Consider the following 20,904-nt stretch of genomic DNA (forward strand, 5'->3'; position numbering starts at 1 on the left):
TTTGTTAAATTTGACCAATCGTATGCCTGCTTCTGGAATTGGTTCATCCGGCCTTCCGGTGGTTCCAATTGGTTATCTTTATCATTTCCAAATCCCTGTTCAGTCTCCAAACACTTCCTAAGTCATTGGGCATGTTTCCCATCCTATCTAAAATTCTTTTACTGTTCGAATCTCATGGCCATCCTTTGTGAATTAATTCGTTCCATCTCATTCTTCGAGGTTAATGAATCTTCATCGCACCTCATTTCATGTTTGAAGTCCAATTGATTAAGTCAGGGGCTTGTATGTTGCATAAGGCAGCATCTCTAGAGCTCCCGCGAGCGCCCGCCGCGAAACCTGCCAGTGTACTCAGCCATCTGGCCGGTGCCCACCGCGCATCCTAGGGCGCCCGCGAACCCTGCCCGTGTTCTGTGTAGCACCGCGGGCGCCCGCAGCGCGTCCGCGGGCGCTTGCAGATTCCCTTAATTGGATTTTAAATGGGCTTTCAAGCCCATTTATGCTCTTTTAACTCCTATTCTCCCTCTCTATTCTCGCCCCCATGCCTCTCAAACCCTCAAATCGTCCCTCTCTCTCCCAATTCCTCCCTAATCCTCTCATTCATTCATCTCACCCATCATCATCTTCCAATCTCCATCCTCATCATCCATCATTCAAGCTTGAGGGGATTGAGTCCTACACTTTGGGTAAGTATTTCTACCTTTCTTTTTCTTTAAATTTTGCACTAAGGAGGATGTGATTCTTGTTCTGAGGGATTGGTGATTGTTGGGTTGTGATTGAATGCCCATTACAGGTTAGAATTTTGGGGTTTTTGCATTTCTAACCTTATTTTTGCTCTTTTCCCAATTCTACTGCACACCAGGTGTTCGATAGAAGTCCTGAACCAATTTTCTTCCTTCCAATGGCTCTTAGGGTCGTTTCCAAGCGTGCTCGTTCATCTGAGGGCCCTTCTAATGTGCCTCCGACCCCAAATTGGGCTGAATGGCCAATTGAAACAGAAGCAAGATTCGACATTGCAAATAATTTTGAGAACAATTCGGAGACCGCACAGTCCATCCGCGAATTGAGGGCCCATGGCCTCGCCTTTCTTTTCAAACCACACACTCATTCTTACTACCCGCGTGTGGTCCGTCTTTTCTACGCAACAGAACCACAAGCACCAATAAATTCTTCTTACCATGCCGACTGTGGTTTCTTGATTCGGTCCTATACAAGAATGTCCTACCCGTGCCAGGCCATTCTGAGCGTAAGGGGAATTTTTTAAAAACCCTCTACTATGTAGAAAAGGAGTATTGGTTTTGTGTCCCACAGCTTGTCTGGGACCAATTGCTAAAAATCTACAAGGAATTAATCCTGGTTCGATCGCGCACCACCACCACCTGGGTATTCCCATTTCCATACCTTATTACAAGGTTGCTAAAAAATGCGGGGTTCTGAGCTCCCTGTGGTGAGAAGAAAGAGAAAGATGTGTTGAACTTCAACCTTGGGGTCTGGAAGTCCAGCACGGTTCAGTTTTAGATATTCTGTCAGGCCCGCATTGGTGGCGAGTTGGATTGGGGTGCTCCGGCTCCCCCTGTGGCTCCTGCCCCTCCTGCTCATGATGCCCCCGCTGCTCTAGCTACCCCTTTTGTACCACCGCCGGATGTCATGACTCACGCCGACTATCTTGCCTTGAATGCTCATCTCGATACATTTACCTTGCGCTTTGACGCCATAGAAGGTACCGTCCAGAAGACTCAGGAGAATCAAGAGATTCTGCAGGCTATGCTCTAGTCATTGATTGACTGTGCGCCTAACACACCTGGTGCTTCCTCCTCTACTCCAATGGTAGAGTGATTTCATGTTTTTTTGTTTTATTTCCCTTTTTAGTAGTACTTTTTAGACTTATTTTGGGCCGCGTTTGGCATTTGTTTTTCAGTTTTTCTTTTGAACTTATAACTGCATCACTTTTTGCTACTTTACATGGATTATAGTTTTTAGTCAAATAAATTATAGTTATTTTCATTGAATTTGGATTCATATGATTTCTTGCTTTGTATAGATGTCTTTTGATAGGTTTTTGAAACCAAGTTTGGGGGCATGCTCATGGAATTCACGAGGTGGCCGATTTTTGCACCGCCACTCCAATCCTCTCAACTTGTTACTATTGTTCCTTTCCTCCTTTGTTTATTCTCTTTGCTTGTCCCTTGTCTTCTCACATTGAGGACAATGTGACATTCAAGTTTGGGGGTGCATGTGCATGCTATTACATTTTTGGTGCATGTGCATGTTATTGCAGTTTTGATGATTTTTGCTCATTTTTTATGCTCGTAAGTTAATAAAATCATATTGTTTAAAGCAATGATAGTGTAATCATGGAACTTTTTGAAGGTTGAAGCATGTGCTTAATACTTTGTGTATAGAAGCCAAGATAATTTTTGAAAATAAAGAAACTTTTGAAATAAGCATGTTGATTCATAATCGGTTTGTATAAAGACTTCAATTAAATTTTCGTCGGATTTCATACTCTGTTATGCTTCACATTGCACATTTGCACACTTAAAACCTAATTGTGAGGCATGTAACCCAAATTGACCTTGATCGGGACTCAGTGAACTGAATTAATGACCCTAATGAATGGATATCCTTGGCATTTGTCTTAATAAAAAATAAATAAATAAATCAATGATCAGTTGAAGTTCGTAGCCTTTCCAACTTAAGTTATTAAGCCCTAGGAGTGTTTCTACACTTAGCATCCTAAAGCCATCTGGTTTGGGAGTTGTTGGCCTAACACTTGTTACATGTGTTGGTTAGAAAGCTTAAAGAACTTAGACATTGTACGGTTATTCAAAAATAAATAAATCTGGTTCGTCGAAGTTCGTAACCTTTCCAATTTGAGTTATTAAGCCCTAGGAATGTTTCTACATTTAGCACCCTAAAGCCATCTGGCTTGGGAGTTATTGGCCTAACACTTGTTACGTGGGTTGGTTAGAAAGCTTAAGGGATTTTCGACATTGCACAACCATAGTATGTTTCATTTTGAGCTAGAATAAAATTTTCAATAAGCAACAAAAGTTGTATTGTGAATAAAGTTATGCCTTGGGGACCTCATTTAGAAGGAGATTTAATGATGTGAAAAGGTGTTCTTGGGATTGGAAAAAGAGGGTAAAAGCCACATATTGGAAATTCAGCTCACTTTCACTGAAGTTATAGTTTATGTTATTCAAGAGATGACAATTGAAGTTTTTCTATAGAACTTGATGATTGATGTTTTAAAGTTGATCTTGTTTTGCCATTTTGTATGTTAAGGCTTCATATATGCAAGGTAGTCTGCTTAATGTCTATCTTCGAATTTTCTGTGTTCCAAATCATAGTTGAGCTTCGTCGATATTTTTGTTTCATGTTTGATGCATGTGTCAGCATTTCATTGGTCGTCATTTTCATTAAGCTCTTTATTTTGTTTTGCTAAGGGACTAGCAAAATGTAAGTTTGGGGGTGTGATAAGCGTTGAATATTACATATTCAAGCGCCCTTTCTTGCATTAGTTAAGTCCATTATTGGAGGATAATGTACAGTTTTAATTCATTTATGTATTTCTTTCTGATTTCAGGTATTTTGCCCGAGAATGATCAAAGAAGTGGTTTTGACATCATTTGTGTTGAAATACGTGCGCCGTGTCGAGGAGCCATCTTTTGGATCAAACCTCTTCTGTTGCCGTTATTGTGAAAACATGGCTCAGTGTTTCATAGTGGAAGTGTGTCTTCGCTCTAGCCTGAAGAGGCTTGCAACAAAATTAAGCCTTGATGAAGTGCAGCTGCAAGCTCTCACGGGCGCCCGCCAAAGCATCGCGGGCGCCTGCTGAATTCCATACCTCACTGCCAGGTTTCGCGGGCCCTTGCTGAGCTCCCGCAGAAGCCCTCGCGAACTCCCGCGCGCGCCCGCCAAAAGCACCAGTAGTATCCTAGCAAGGCCAGGCCACCACGGGCCCCCGTGGAACTTCAGAAGGCAGTTCAACTGCCCCTGATTTTTAGCTTTTTGGTCCTCTTATCCTTCTTTTGTGTTGTCTAGCTTCATGTAGAGGGGGGAACTCGAGATTGTGAGTATGGGGAGTAGGTTTTGGATGGATAAAGAGGGGAAGGTGATCTCATATCAAATCTAACATCTTTTGGGAGATCGAGGGAGGAGAGAGTAGTGTTCTTGGAGTAAGGGTGCAGAAATAGAGGGATATTCTTCTTCCTCTTCATTCCTTGTAGCATTAATGGGTAACTAAACCTCCATCTAGGGATGTGATGAAACATTTCCTTGTAAGCATGTTTAATTTTTGATTTATTTTGGGGAATGAAATGTATGTATGGCCAAGTTCCATAATCTAGAGCATATTACAATTTGTAATGAATGTTTTTAATTATAAATGATCATGTTAAATCAAATGTTCTTGTCTTAGATTATTTATTCTTATGGTTGCATGGCTAGTATTTTCATAGTGACAATGGAAACAAGATTATGGAATGGTTTTAATGGCATGGTTTTTGAGAAACTTGTTAATCCATAGCTTAAGACTTTCTTTTGATGGGTTAATCTTGCATCTTGATTCCATGTGCTTTTACCATTTAATTAAGGGTTTGATAATCTCTAGCTTAGCGAGCATGTCTAAGGGTACAACATAGTATAGGTAGCTCAAGCATGTGAAGCTTTGATAGGTTATTCTTACCTTGTGATTAAATGAATTTCTTGAAGATATTGTAGTAATTATGTGTTGCTATGTATCATGGTCATGTATGCACATTAATTCCCCAAATCAATCATATACTTAGCATGTGTAAAGGGTAGGAGTGGATTCACTTCCTTAGACCTCTCTATCTAGATCTTCTCTTTTGAAACTCCTTGTAATTTACTGTTTTATGCATTTCTCAATTCATAGCTTAAGTGACAAACCAACAAATCCACATTATCCCCTTTATCATTCTAAAAATGATTCTAGACACCTAAGTTGCCATAAACTAGCAGTCCCAGTGGTTCGACTTACCCGACCAATAGCCCTATTTGACAATGATTTGTGCTATTGCAAAAGGGTTGATTTATAATTGTAATCGATCCGTCGATCACACATCAAGAATATAAGTCTTAAATTGACTATGAAGTTCTTTGAGCTTGACTGTAGAAAATTCTTTTGGATAATATTCAGTAAAATGAATGAATCATTTGGACATAAGCATGTTATACAAAGAAGTAACTCAGTATTAGCCTCACTAAAACGACTATTCAACTCTTGAAGTTGCATATCTATCACAGAATAAAACAACTCAACACGATAGTAATGCAAGTTTGTCATTTCTTTCACATTCCGTCGTTGTTGACCTTGAGCCAAGAAAATGTCATTCATGTTGGGACCATCAATTCCATGTCTCTCACAAAATGAAGAAACTTCTTCGAGTAAAGAATACCATCTATCATCCCTCATCATTTGTAGTCGTTGTTTGCATACTTTGACTAAACACATAGCATTCATGATATCTTGATCTTTTCTTTGTAGTGCTTTTGATAATTCATTTGTCATTTCCTACACTGCCTTCATCAAATGGAGACTGAATACGAAATTAAAGGATTGTATTGTCCCAAGTAGAATAGTAGCTTCACCTCTTTGATCGGATCTAAATCCATCCATTTTGATAATCTCAAGAACATCAATTACAGATGAGAACATTGTAATTAAGCTCATTAAAGTACCATAATGTGAGCCCCAACGAGTGTTTCCTGCATATATAAGAGAAGTACTCTTATTTAAGCCTTGCCCACTTGAAAGCTCGCCATTGTTAAGTCTTTCAATAACTTTTGCAATTTGTTTCTCTCGAAGCATATCACGACATTTACATAAGGCTCCAACTATATTCACCACATTAGTACCAGATAAGAAAAAAGTGAAAATCTGACCATGATTTATTGCCACAGCAACAAGAGCCAACTGAAGTTGGTGAGCAAAGCAATAAACAAAAAATGCAAATTCATTCTCTTTCAGAATAAGCATTTTGAGGCCATTGAACTCGCCTTACATATTGCTAGCCCCATCATATCCTTGCCCACGCAATCTGGAAATGCTTAATCCATGTGTAGAAAATACATTATCAATCGCTGCCTTAAGTGAGAAAGCAGCTGTATCTGTAACATGTACCATACCAATAAAGTGCTCAATGATACTCCTATTCTTCACATAACGTAACACAATAGCCATTTGCTTCTTTATTGATACATCACAAGACTCATCAATTAAAATAGAGAAAAATGCATCTCCAATATCTCTAATAATAAAATTGATGATCTCTGTTGCAATGGAATTAATAATTTCTTTTTGAATCTCGGGTGACGTTAATTTCATATTTGCAGGAGCATTTTCCAATACGATGGCTTTAACATCCTTATTGTAACGAGCATGAAATCTCAAAAGTGTAAGAAAGTTCCCTTGATTGTTTGAATCATTAGCTTCATCGTGGCCACGAAATGCAAGTCCTTGTTGTAAAAGATATAGGATGCATTCAACTGATGCAATCAAACGAGTTCAATATTCAATTCTAGCTTGGTCTGACTGTTTGAAAAAAATTGTTTGAATGTGTTATTTTTGGTTCACCAAAGCTTCACAAGATCTATAAGCTTGGTTGTGGGCACTATTCGGATCTCCAACATGAACTTTGAGTTTGTCTCTCTTCTTCCAATTTGAAAACCCCTCACCAACAAAGGAGTCACCTCTGGATTGTTCCCCAATATCTGGCTTGAAAAGGAAGCATCATAGGCAAAATGCCGCATCTTTGGCCATGCTATATTTTAGCCAATTAGAATATTCGCTAAACCAAGTAGGGTTGAAACGACGTAACCCTTTCCCGAAATTCCTATAAGGAAATTTATGAGTCTTAGGCTGACAAGGGCCTTTGAGATAATATGTTCTACGAAGTTCGTCTCGAATATTAGGATGGTAATCCATTATTCGAGCTCGTAGTCCTGTATCTGCTGGAAGATCCTCCAAGTTAATATCTATATGGGTTTGCTTTAAACTATCATTATGTAACAACCCGGATTTTTCAAGAATTTAAATTATTTTTATCTCATAAATTTTAGTTGTTAGAGATTGATTATTTAAATTTTAAATTGATGATTTACCCACTTAAATGATTTAATGGGTTTGATTTTTGTTGTTATAATTAATTTGATTAACTATGATTTAAGGCTTATCCATTGGAGATTTATTATGGCGATTTATCAATTAAAGGTTAGGTTATATATATATATATATATATATATATATATATATATATATATAACATCAGAAGAAGAAGGCAATTGGGCTGAATGTCACAGTCGAAATGGAAGGAGAAATAATTGGTAGTTACGGGCCCCATTAGATGATATTCATGGTTGGTTGGTCTTTTTTCTGGATTTATATATATATATATATATATATAGCATCTACCGACAATGAAAGTGTGGGAAAAAAAAAAGGAAAAGAAAAGAAATTGGAAGAGAGAGAAAAGTTGGTGGGTTTGATATTTGTTACAAAAGTGTATGCATTGTATATATATTAGATATATATATATAATCTGATGGAATAAGATAATGGAATGTGATGATAAATAGTGGGTCTCACTTGAAGATAAATGATGGGTTGGAATTGTTTATTTTGTATATATATAATTTATATATATATTTTTTTGGTGTATCATGCAAAGAAGATGCACCAGCCGAGTTTAGAGAGTTGAAAATGGAAATCATAATGCTGATTTTTGGCGGGCCCACTTGTGGGTTGTTTTGCCTCACGTGGGTTTTGAGAGATTGTATTGATGGTTTAAAGAATGCAATGAATCAGATAAGGAAAGGAAAGATAAATTGGGATAAGATAGAAGTGGAAGGAGAAAGAAGAGACCAACCGACATAGAGAGAGAAAGCAAAATTGAAAAGGTAATATACAATTGTATTCGCGGGACCCATTAGATATTTGTGGCCAAAAGTGATAAAATTTTATGGTGTGTTGTGTAAATTGTGTACATGGAAATTACCTATATATTGTATCTGTTTGGTAAGGATACAGAATGAAAGCAATATTGAAGAGAGTGCCGAGAGTTTGCACAGAGGCAGAGAGCTTTGAGGCTTTTTTGATTATCTGACTAATGATTTATTTATTTTACAGGTAGGGTTTATCATGATAAACCTTGAATGGCTTGGATGATTTGTTTCAATTATTTTATTGAATGATATTTTACTAAAATTGTAAATATTTATTTTGTTTAAATATATATGTATATTTTTATGGAACTAATTTTGCATAAAACTTCTTAAAATCCTTGTTATGGTATTCCTACTGGGACTTCCCCCGTCTCACCCCCTACAATTTCAGGTACTAAGGATGAGCTTGGATTGATAGCTGCGGGCTTAGGTGGAAGAGTTGGTGTTGAGGATTTTATTCAATTATTTAGAGAATTTTGTACATTCATTTTTGAGGAATTGATTTAGTATCAATTTAATTAATTTGAGATATTGTTTTATTTATTTGAGGAAATTTGATTGATTTTGTATCATTAAAGGGTATTTTATTTCTTTTGAGATCCTGGGTGTCTTTTATGAAGTATTTTGATTTAATGAAATCGAGGATTTTATTTAGAAAAAATTCGGGGCGTTACATATTATGAGATGTCAACTCTGATTTTCTTTTACATAATTGATCAATTTTTGTCTGCATAACTATTTTAAAAAGAAATAGATTATTTAAGGGAAAAAAAGAAGAAATTTAAGATTGTAAATTGTAATTACTCACTCCATCTATCATATTAACTTTTAAGAATAGCAGTTCCAAGATGCAAATTATATTTCTTTTAAAATTTTAGAGAACTCAATTATAATCTGTGGGATCTTGGGATGTGACCAAATATGCACATAATCAAGAATAAAATAGGACAAGAAAATAACTACACACAGAATCAAACATTCAAATCAATCAAACTAATATACAAACACTACAACAATTCTGGCTGGTAAAGGGTCATTTTAATTTTTTTTCCTCCCACCCCCCTCCCCAAGAAGGTCATTTTAATTTTTTTTCCTCCCCCCACCCCCCTAAAATGGCAGTGCTAAAGAGCGCTGGTAAGGGGTTATTTAATTTTTTTTTTTTTTCCCCTTATTGTTTTTGGAAAAAAATATCTTTCCGGCTACTAAATGTCATCGAATATAACACACAAGTCAATATAAAAATACCATCCAAATTGTTTTTACATAATACAACCACAAGTTAACCTGCTAATATACCATCCAAATTGTCTAGATAAAACTACTAAATGTCACACAAAAATAATTAAGAATTTTTGACAAATTGATGCGACCTGAGCGTGTGCATAAAATAATGCACAACACTTTAGGTTTAGAATTAATGTCAAGTGGGCATCATATTTTATAATTTATAAAACCGCTAGACACTTATACTCTGAAGTATATAGTGAGTAGGGATCGAACCCAAGAGATTGAACACGTGTTGGGATTAAACTTGATTTTAGTGCTAATGAGATTGCACAAGAGAGAGAGAGAGAGAGAGATAGAGAGAGAGAAAAAGATTTTTGGTGAAGTGATTAAACTAGAAATCGAAAGCATGAAATAGAAATGACAATGCAAGTAAATTAAATTAAATTAAACTAAGAATTAAAGAGATATGAAGAGAGTCTTAGGGTTAGGATTCACCACTAAGCCCATGCAATTAACCATATGCTTTCAATTAATGGGGAATTCATTAGTGTAATTATAGATGTGGTCACATTATTATCACAAATCACAATTATAAGCATAGATTATCAACATCAAGAATGAATTGTCTACCTAATGACAATTAAACTAAAGTGTAGAACCCATTCAAGACTACGTCATAACCCACCATACACATTCACAAATGTATCCGATAAAAGCACACATCAATCAAGAGGATAATACTAATTGTAATTAGAAGTATGGATTAACATAATCAAGCACAAATTGACTACTTTACTACAATTACCTAATGACAATAAGCTAATTTGTAGAACAACCTATCAAAATTAAGCCTTTATCCATCAAATTAATTGACAATTGTATCAACTAAGTCTCATGCTATGGCCATCACTAAACACAACTAAAAGAAGTATCTAGTGTAAAGTATAATTCTAAATCAATCACACATAGACATGCAATTTTCATATAGAATCAATGAAAGAATTAATTTTCAATCATCTAATGAAGAATAAAATCCCTAATTAATCATATATAGACATACAATCAACTTGGAGATTTCAATGGAAGAATTAATCAATACAAGCCCTAATTTGTCAAATCAAGCATGTATATATATATAAATCACAAGGCCATATATTTAATTACAACATAATAATTCCCTAAGAAAATAAAAACAAAGGTTAGGGTTACATGAACTTAGGGCTTATCCAAGCCCTAAGTGAAGAACTAGCTCATGGAGAAGATGATCATGGTGTCAACAAGCTCCATCTCCATCTTTTGGCTCCTTCTTCTTCTTCCTTCAATTGTAGACAAAGCCTCTGTAAAAATATTCTTCAAACCCTAGCTTTTCCCTTTTCCCTAGAGAGAACGTAATATCACAGTACAGAAAAAAATAAAACTTCCTAATAAAACTTAATAATAAAATAATAAAACTCTCTCCTAAATAAAATAAAAACTAACCCTAAACTAATGGCTCACTGGGCCTTAAGTAATAACCCTATTAAAGCCCAATAGTTCACAAAATAAGCCCAAACAATAAGAAAAATCTGTAATGTTGCCAAGTCCTCGGGGATCGATCCCCCCAGAGTTGGAAATTTCATTTAAGCCTTATTTAGCTCCATTTTGGCCCCGGACTAATTGATTTGCTTCTTCATCTTTGGGAACATAGTCAAAGGCCCAAGATTGACCACTTTCGAAGAATAAACACATTATACGAGCAATGGGCTACGACCTCTTTTTGTCATTTTCTGAACTTTTTCTGAATATCTTTACTTGACTCCAAAAAGGCTTTAATGGACCGTTCTTAGCTCATTTTAACTTTATTGCCTTGAAATACACATAAACATAAATTAGGACTAAAACATGAAATTAAGATAGATGTAAAGACTGAAATACCCTAGCTTAGGTGCTGAAATGTGCAACATTTAAGCACTTATCACAAATGTAGTACAAGTTTTTCAAAAAGAACCCATCCAAGGCGAAGGAAATTCAGAAAGCACAGCCACGACCCCATCTTCAACTTCAACAAGTCTTCTTGCCCATTTGATTTTAATTACCCTACATTTTTTATAAATTCATTAAGCGCACATTATAATAAATGAAAATTTAACATATATATAACAGAAATTAAAAGCTCATAACCTTAACTGAATTGGCATCACGACTAGAAAATGAATGATACTCTAGGAGGAGCATTTAAAGAATCAGAACCCGTCAAAATAACAAAACAAAATACATTAAATCTTGGCATAAGTAAACATATATTTAGTAAAGAGTAAAACTAATAATAAATATACCTTTCCACTACAATTTTGTTGTTGCATCTGCATTAGCATAGCCACCTGTTGTTGTAAATTTTCCAACTTGTCGTCATAGTTGGCTCGTAAATTTTCCAACTTGTTGTCATAGTCGGCTTGCATTTTTGAAATGGTCTCCTATAACTCTACGCATGCAGCATGTGCCTCCTTATTAGATTTTTTGGCATTATTAATCAGTTCAGCTTTACTAGAAGAGGGCCCCAAACATCGCTTGGTGTAGGCTCAAAGCCAAGCATCCGCACACGACCAATTCTCTCTTCTCCCCTCACAATGGAGAACAAATCATTGGAACTGCCAATAGACGAGTCAGAGTAACTTTTTTGAAGTTCTTTTATGTTTTCCTGCCAAAAAAAAAAAAAAGTTTGAACTACCATGACATACTACTATGAAACATTCAGACAAATCTAATGAAATGAATGATAAAACAGGAATCCAGAAATAGCTGAACAGAAAAGTAATTAGATAACACATTGGTAATGATGAAAGCCAAGTGTTCTGAAATAGCAGTGCATCACACAATGTGAAAATATAGTTGTACATCCCTTCGAACTTTCATACAATCTCTAAAGCTTCAAAATATTCACACCCACTTCATTTACAGACAAAATGCTGGAAATTAAAGGAACGCTAAAAAAATAATGTTCCAGATTACATTTCTTTTTCTTTTCCTCCAAATTAATATGGACAATAAGCTAAGAATGTTGATAGCAAAGAATAGTTGCACCTAGTTTTTTTCCCAAAAGATGAGTTCCACATGCAAATATATGAACATCATTACAATTCCAGATCCTTCTCTACATGTATGTGCGCTTATATACATACACACATACACATATATCGTCACTATCATCAATAATACCCTAGCTCCCCCTTTAATCAAATGTAATTTTAAACCTTCTTCATCACCACATCTTTCCTTTTGTTCCATCTATATAGATAAATGTAGAGAAAAGACGGACATGGAACAATACTGGTCTGAGACCCAAAGCAAATACAACAAAATATGAAAAATAACTAATTCAACACAAAGATAAGAAACAAGTAGTCTAATATTTACATAAAAGTTCTTTTTAAAGATTTCATTCTACAAATTATTTATAAAACAAGTCCATAAGGAGTGATAAAGAAAAAAAAAAACTTTTAAAGGAAAAAAATACAACCAATTCTAGTTAGCCCTTTCACTCTGGAGCCTTTAAGAATATTTACAAAACTTAATCCTACAATTACTTCCAAATATTCAGTCATTGTAAGCCCAACAGAAGAATCCTGAATTAATGTGCCTTGTTTTCCTTTTACGACTTATTTAATCTCTATAAAATTCAAAAATTGGTGCAGGTAGGAGTTGGGCTAATGGTGTTTCAACAATTTGGTGGGCTGAATGGATTTACGTTCTATGCAACCGAAATTTTAGAATCAGCTAGTAAAACTATGGCGGGTTGAGTGAGGAGTAGGAATGTGAACAATGAGATAGTGTTTGGACCTTTTGCCCTTATATACTCAGTGTTTGTTTGGGTTAGCTTTGTTACACATCTTATTTATTTATTTATTTATTTTTTATTTTTTGTTTATAGACAGAAATGGAAAACAAAAATGGATCGGCTAAGGTCTCAAGGAAGAGAAATCTTGGTTCCGGCCATGAACAAAAGAGAAGGAAGAAAGACTCCATGAGGATTTTCCCCACCAAGGCAAGTTAATCTTGCTTTGTAATTTTATATATATTCGTAACTTGGATATATTAATTTCTTAGTGAAGTTATATGCATAGATTTGCAAAACTTATTTCCTTATTAGAGCATATGTGTATGATTGATTATAGAAAGATCAATTTTTTTAAAATATGATGAATCTAAATGTAATCATTAATATAATATAGAAATTCGTTTTCCAAGACATAAAATAAGAATCCCTAGTTATCACTTAATAAAGGAAGGAGAATTTGTTGCCTAGAGGAAGTAGGGTAAAAAAAACAGTAAACAATCTAATCATTTAAAGGCTGTGGTGACTGCTCTTGTTGGGATTAAAGAAGGTACTAATTTATTTAAACCTAATCGCTTAATAGATCTATCAGCAAGTTGTAACACTATCGGAGTTGGTTTAAGATCACCCAACCCAAGTTGTAAATAAACTAAATATGGAATCAAGTTCACACTTGCTCCTAAGTCAAGGAGGGCCCTTTCTATCTTGTGGTTACCAATGACACACGAGATTATTGGGGCCCCTGGATCCTTATACTTTGGAGGAGTGCTGTGCTGAATGATCGCACTCACATTTTCAGTTAGTCTTACCTTCTTTGGTAAATGATTCTTGGAAGTGCGTTTTTTAGTACACAAATCTTTGAGAAATTTTGCAAAGGGAGGGATTTGCTTGATAGCATTCAGGAGCAGAAGGTTGATCTTTACTTGCCTAAAGACTTCCCACATGTCCTGAATTTTACAACTTTTATTCCCAAAATGTGTCGACTCTTGGAGACATTGAGGAAACGGAGCCTTAGGCTCATAAGAAGTCTCCATATTTGGGGTCACAAGCTTGGAATTTTCAGTGCTAGACTTTGGATTTTCAGGAGTGAAATTTGGATTAGATGAGCTAGGATTTGGATTTTGGGGAGAAAGAAGTTGTTCATTTTTTCCTCCATCAACCTTGTTGTCTACAATTTGACTACTTCAAAGGGTAGTGATTGCTTGAACTTGTTCATGAGTAGGTCCACTCGGAGGAGGGGCTTCATCAATCACATGCATCCCTCTAGGATTCTCAAATGGTTGAGCAGGAAGTTTTCCCTTTTCTCTTTGAAGAAGTTGGTTCACTGAATTAGCTATTTGTTCCACTTAATTCTCAAGTTTAGCTATTGACTGGGTATGTGAATGAACCATTTGGAAAGTGGGCTGCAATGATGTCAAGAGTTGTTTGTTGGATTCCAAAATTTACTTGTTAAAGGATTCCATCATTTGCTTGTTTGCAGCCAAAATCTCATCAGTTGGAAACACAGGAGGTGGAGTAGAAGCATTTGGATTATAGGGTGGATGGTAACTTGAAGAGGCCTAAAATTGCCTATTTGGAAATTGAAAAGAGAGCTGATTTTGATGCCCTTGATTTTGAAAATTTGAATTTTGTGGCGCGGGTTACCTCCACGAAAAATTCGAATGATCTCTCTATCCCGGATTATATGTATTGGAATACGGGTCATTTTCGGGCCTGAAAAACATAGCATTTGCTTGCTCTTGATTTTTACTAGGAAATTGCTCCGGTGTGGGCAATCTTCTGAGAGATGGAAAGGGCTAGTGCATGATGCACACACTGCACTTGCCGAATTTTGAGACAAGGTAGGAGAGAGATGTGGTGCCATTAATTGATAGAATTTGTGAGCTATGGCATTCACTTGAGACGATTCTTCCCTCAGTGTCTTTGGTTGACATAGATTGGTGTTCTTTGCATTGGTTGAGGTTGGAGCATTACAAGAATTATGCTGCAATGAGTTTTCACTCAAATTCTCGAGTAAGGTCTACGCCTCATCCGCATTTTTAGACATGAACATCCATCCATATGATAAGTCAACCATGAATCTATGGGGGTCGGTTAAACCAGCATAGAAAGCTGGCACCAATTGCCATTTTGGAATTAGGTGGTGCGGACATTTCTTAAGGAGGTCTTGAAGTCTTTCCCAAGTCTCATAGAGTTATTCCCCATCGATTTGTGCAAAACTAATAATAGAACGCCTCATTTGGTTGGTCTTACTCATAGGATAGTATTTTTTTAAGAATTCTTGCTGCAATTGAGCCCATGTAGTGATGGAATTTGGAGCAAGGGAGTTCAACCAATATTTCTTTTAAGACGAATGGGAAAAGATGCAAATGGAGAGCATTTTTAGGGAAGCCCCTCAGCTTGATAGTAGAACATATTTCAAGGAATTCATCAAGATGCTTATAGGGGTCTTTATTTTCAAAGCCATGAAAGGATGGAAGCATTTGAATTGTGCTAGATTTGATCTCATATTGGGCTGCCTTGATGTTTGGCATCACTATGCAAGAAGGAGAGGTATAAGTTGTAGGGATGAAATGGTCCCTAAGAGTCATAGAAACTACATTTGGAATTTTGGCCCTATTATTATTGATTCCCTCATTCCTGACATTTTCTTCATTACCAACCATTGTATTAAATTCAAGTTCAATTCCTCTTATGTTTGTAGATTCCCTAAGGTTTCTTCTAACAGTCCTTTCAAGCGAATTTATGTCAATGGGAGATTCAAGAGTTGGTAAAGATAATGACCTACGACCAAACATCAACAACACACTTCACAACAAGCACAACAATTCATCACCATAACCTCCACATACGATGTTCCCTTTCTCCTCAATTATAAAAAAGACAGAAAATAAATGGCCATGACAAGGAGTGATGCTTTGCAAAATAATAAAACAGAAATAGCCTCGACAAGGGCTCCATAATTAAATATCTCTAATTTAACCACATACAAGATATTCACAATTTTGAAACTAGAACTTCGAAAACTTACCTGAAGTCCTCTAAACTTATGATATTTTCAGTTTTCCCACGGCAAGCCTTGAGTACCTAGAATCTCACTAGAATACTTAAAACACAACAATAGTCAAAACCAAACAAGAAAATATTCACAAGAAACAATATTAACAATCAAACCAAAGTTAATCCTTCAACCTTGGTTACAAAATCGTTTGCAATCCCCGGCAACGGAGCCAAAAATTGATCGGTCTCGTCGACTATCACAATAATAATCAACCCTTTGCAATAGCACAAATCATTGTAAAATAGGACTATTGGACGGGTAAGTCGAACCACTGGGATTGCTAGTTTATGGCAACCAAGATTGTAAAATTACTTTTAGTTTGATGAAAGAGGTGAAGAGTTTTTGTTTGGTTTGTCACTTGGTGACTTTGAATTAAAGATTGCATAAAACCACAAATTGCAAGAAATTAAGAGGAAAGAAATCTAAGTAGAGGGGACTAGGGAAGTGAATCCACTACCTACCCTATAAACATGCTAAATTACGCTTACTTGGGGAGACAACATATATATGTGACCATGGAATGCAACAACACAAAATTGCTACATTACCTTCAAGAAATTCATGAAATCAATAGGCAAGAATAATCTATCAAAGCTTTACATGCTTGAACTACCTAAACTAGGGTGTAACCTTAGACATACTCACTAAGCTAGAGATTATCAAACCCTCAATCCAATGATAAAAGCACATGAAATCAAGAATCAAGATTAATCCATCAAAGGGGGGCCTAAGCTATGAACTAACAAGTTCTCATAAATCATGCCATTAAAACCATTTCACAACCTCATCTTCATTGTCACTATAAAAATGTAAGCCATATGATCATGAGAGAAAACAATCTAAGACAAGATGATAAACTCAAAATGATCATTTATAAACATTAATATTCTTACAACATGTGTAAACTCTAGATCATGAAACTTGGCCCATACATATATTTCACTCCCCAAAATAAGCTAAAATTAAGGTACGCTTACAAGGAAGGGCTTCATCACCTCCCTAGAAAGGGAGTTGGTTACCCATAGGAGCAAGGGAGGAAGGAGAAGAGATGAAGAAGCCTTCCATTTTCGCACCTAGAGGACCCAAGACACACAAACCCTCAAGCTCCCAATATTTCTCTCTAAAACCTTACAAAAATGTGAGATCTCCTTATACATGATACAAGCCACCAAATATATCCTAAAAATCTTATCTATCTCCCCCAATTCGTGGCTTAAAAATCCCTAAAATGAAGCCTAGCCATTCATTTAGTCAAAGGGGACAACTTTTAGCAAAATCATGGAATGGGTGAGCAGATCTCTGCAAATCGGCGGGCGCCCGTGCTATGACGAAGTTACTGCCAAAATTTATGGGCGCCAACGGCTTCACAAGCTTACTGGCCATTTTGACGGGCACCTGTAGCTTTCTTACAGGCACCCGCAGGTTGTCCTAAGCTCTGCGCACCTTTGGTAAAAAAGTCATAACTCTCTGCTTTGAACTCTAAATGATAAACCATTTAATGATTTAGAAAGCTAACTCAATGATCTAAGTGCGCTATGTTTTAATTGGAGTCCAATTCTCAAGTGTGGTGGGTCAAAAATGAAGAACAAAGTTGAACTTCACTGCTACCAGGCTACTTTTGGTAAAAAGGTCATAACTCTCTGCTCCAAACTCCAAATAATGAACCATTTGATGATTTAGAAAGCTAACTCAAAGATCAAAGTACATCATGTTTTAATTGGAATCCAATTCTCAAGTGTGATAGGTCAAAAATGAAGAACAAAGTCAAACTTCACTGCTGCCACGCTGCTTTTGGCTCGGTCCGTTGACGCGCTGATCGCAGCTAGGGCTTTTTGTAGGGATAACCAGGAGTTCAATGGGACACTGGCTTGGGCAAAAATGAAGGTTCCCAACATCGGCGTGCTTTGATTCTTCAGAAACTCAATAAAGCCGCACTTTTAACTATCTTTGGGGAACCAACCTGAAAGTAAACAAAAACACGCAAATGAAACTATTATATACAATATGATCAATAATGAACTTAACTAATACAAATCAGGGCGGTTGAATATGCAATATTCGGCGCTTATCAGAAACAGAACGGATGTTAACTTTTGGTTACACCGGTTCACTCTCTTCATTTTGAATACCAACTTTGTTGTCAACAATTTTCCCACTTCTCAAGGTTGTCACCGCATTAACATGCTCAATTGTGTGACCTTCCGATGAGGAATTTGTCTCCACAATAAATTATTGCTTTGGTGGGGTATTTAAAGGCATCTTCCCTTTTTCTCTAGCATTTAAGGTACTAACTATTTGTCCGATTTGGGTTTCTGACATCGTAATGGATTGAGAGTGAGAGTGAAGCAATTGAGTGTTTACCTCTAGACCCCCCAAAGCAGTCAACACTTTTTCCTCAAAAGCGGGACTCCTAGAATTTTCTTGAGAATAAGATGATTGGTTAGGAAAATGAGAGTTAGAAAATTGGTTTCCATGTGATTGAAAAGATGATTTATAACCTTGGGAACCTTGGCTTTGCATTGGGGGCGGAACATACTTGCCTTGAAAACCACATTAAGGAGGGTTTGAGCCATCCCCTTGGCTTTTCTAAGAGAAGTTTGGATGGTTCCTCCACCCGGGATTATAATGTGTGCCATAGGGATTATTCCCTTAGTTGACAAATGCGGCATTCACTTGTTTATGGTTCTTACTTTGCACATGTCCATGGGGACAATTGGAAGTAGAATGTAAGACATTAGAACAAGTCATGCAAGATTCATTAAATGAATGATGAACATGATTAGGGGAGGAAGGCACTTGATTCACCGAATTTTGGTTGATCAAAAATTGATCAAACCTTTGAGATAAAAATTTCACCTCGGTGGCTATGTCATTGGAATTGTCAACTTGATATAAGCTAACATTCTTCCTTCCACCTAGATTTCTACCATTTTTAGAGAACAAGGATCTATGCATTGAATTCTCACTCATGCTCTCATATAGATGCCACACATCATCCTCATGCCTATCAAGATAAGAACCACCCATAGAAGCATCAACCATTCCTTTAAAATTATCCGACAAATTTCGAAGAAAAATTGTACTAATTGCCATTTAGGAATGTCATGATGTGGACACTTCCTAAGCAAGTCATTGAGGCGCTCCCATGCCTCATGAAATAATTCCTCTTCCCCTTGAGAAAATTCTCTAATTGAAGTTATCATTGTATTGGTTTTTGAAACCGGATAGTACTTTTTCAAGAACTCTTGTTGCATTTCTACCCAAGAGGTTATCGAAAAAGGCCTAAGATTGTTAAACCAATATTTTGCCTTGTCAGTGTATTTCACGGTGGAACACACTTCAAGAAACTCATCCAAATGCTTGTAAGGTTTTTTACTTGGAAGTCCATGATAATTAGAAAGCATTTGAATGGTTTGTGGTTTAATTTCATAGTGACGTGCTCTAAATGGGGGCAATTGAATGTATGTAGGTGCATTATATTCATTTGGCACATAATGATCATGCAAAGTAAGAGAAGGATTCACAACCGGTGGTGCTACACGAACACCTTGATGGCCTTGCATAATGGGAGGTTGTGAAGCAAAAATTGGCCGATGCATTCCTAATGGAACTTGGCCTTGTTGTTATGGTGGAATGAATGGTCTTGGCATGCCTAATAGGACTTGAATGTTGTCATGATGCACATTAAGGTGGAGAATGCCTCGTTGGTCTATGTGACCAAGGTCCTCCATATGGTCGTCATTTTACTCCTCCATTAGTAAAATGGAATGACTAGAATTACCCCTTCCCTTAGAATTACGAACAATTGATTCAAGATTCAAATTAAGTAGGACATCAGTATGATTTAATGACCTATGACCATGCATGCACAAACAAAACAAAAACAAGCAACAAGCAAGTAGCAATCACTTCTCCTCCGCAACAAATCAATAATCAACAATCCTCCACATACGATGATCCCATACTCCCATGCTTTGAACAATATGCAAGAAAATAAAAACTTGCCTCCACGCGGGCTCACAATCTATCTAAGAAAATAGAAACTTGCCTCCATGCAGGCTCGCGATTTAACTAGAGATTTAGTTTAGAAAAGCTCACAAAGGGTCCTTAAGCAACTTCAATTTATTTTTCAATTTTTGCTTAGCTTTGCAATTTTTTTAGATCTTAGCTTTTTTATGCTTAACTTAACTCCTTGCTTTAGAATTCTCCTTTGCTTCACTGCCTTTGCTCAATTCACCTAGCCAATCAAGAACAAACACGATAAGTAACTAAAATAAAATAAAGTAAAAACACGATCAAAATAGTACTAATTCCTAATTGTTTCCAAAATACGGTGTTGCCTATCCCCAGCAACGGCGCCAAAACTTGGTGTGTGTCGTGGGCAACCAGTTAAAACGTGTTAAAGAGTGGCCAAGTTTGAATTTGTAAAGTGCCACTACTATCTCTAACTACTAATATAGCTAGAGTGAATAGGGATCGTCCCAAGGGAAAGGAAGCAATATTGATATGTAAACAACGTTGGACTAGTAGGTCGAGTGATCAAAGATGTTTCGATTAATTAATTAAACTACATTGTTAAATAAATTAAATAAAAAATAATTAAAGTAAATAAATGGTAGAGAATAAGAGAGAGGGATCTTGGGACTTAAAGGTCACCACTAAACATCACCTTTCTAGACACTCAATGTGTAATGAATGAGGGAAAATATATGTTGCAATACTAATATGTGCGATTGATTGAATCAACAAGCATGGATGACTAATTAAGTATACATTATCTAAACAACGTAATGAATAGCACAATATATGAAACTAAGCCATTATTCCTTCCTTTAAGCTC

The 20,904-nt window shown here is 36.4% G+C and overlaps 1 long non-coding RNA gene and 1 pseudogene across 1 annotated transcript; one reads left to right on the plus strand and one right to left on the minus strand.

Annotated features, from left to right (window-relative positions):
• Positions 1-10,300: 10,300 nt before the first annotated feature.
• On the minus strand, positions 10,301-11,387 carry LOC132284465 (uncharacterized). The gene is made up of 2 exons (XR_009472286.1): positions 11,353-11,387; positions 10,301-11,268 (listed from the first exon to the last, which is right to left on the minus strand). It is a non-coding gene; the product is annotated as an uncharacterized LOC132284465 (long non-coding RNA).
• Positions 11,388-19,163: 7,776 nt separating this feature from the next.
• Positions 19,164-19,262, plus strand: LOC132287467 (small nucleolar RNA R71; annotated as a pseudogene).
• Positions 19,263-20,904: the final 1,642 nt, after the last annotated feature.

The sequence above is a fragment of the Cornus florida genome, unplaced genomic scaffold (assembly GCF_030987335.1).
Source record: "Cornus florida cultivar Cherokee Brave unplaced genomic scaffold, ASM3098733v1 CherokeeBrave_3.0.0_Hap2_Chr11, whole genome shotgun sequence".
NCBI classification, from domain to species: Eukaryota; Viridiplantae; Streptophyta; class Magnoliopsida; order Cornales; family Cornaceae; genus Cornus; species Cornus florida.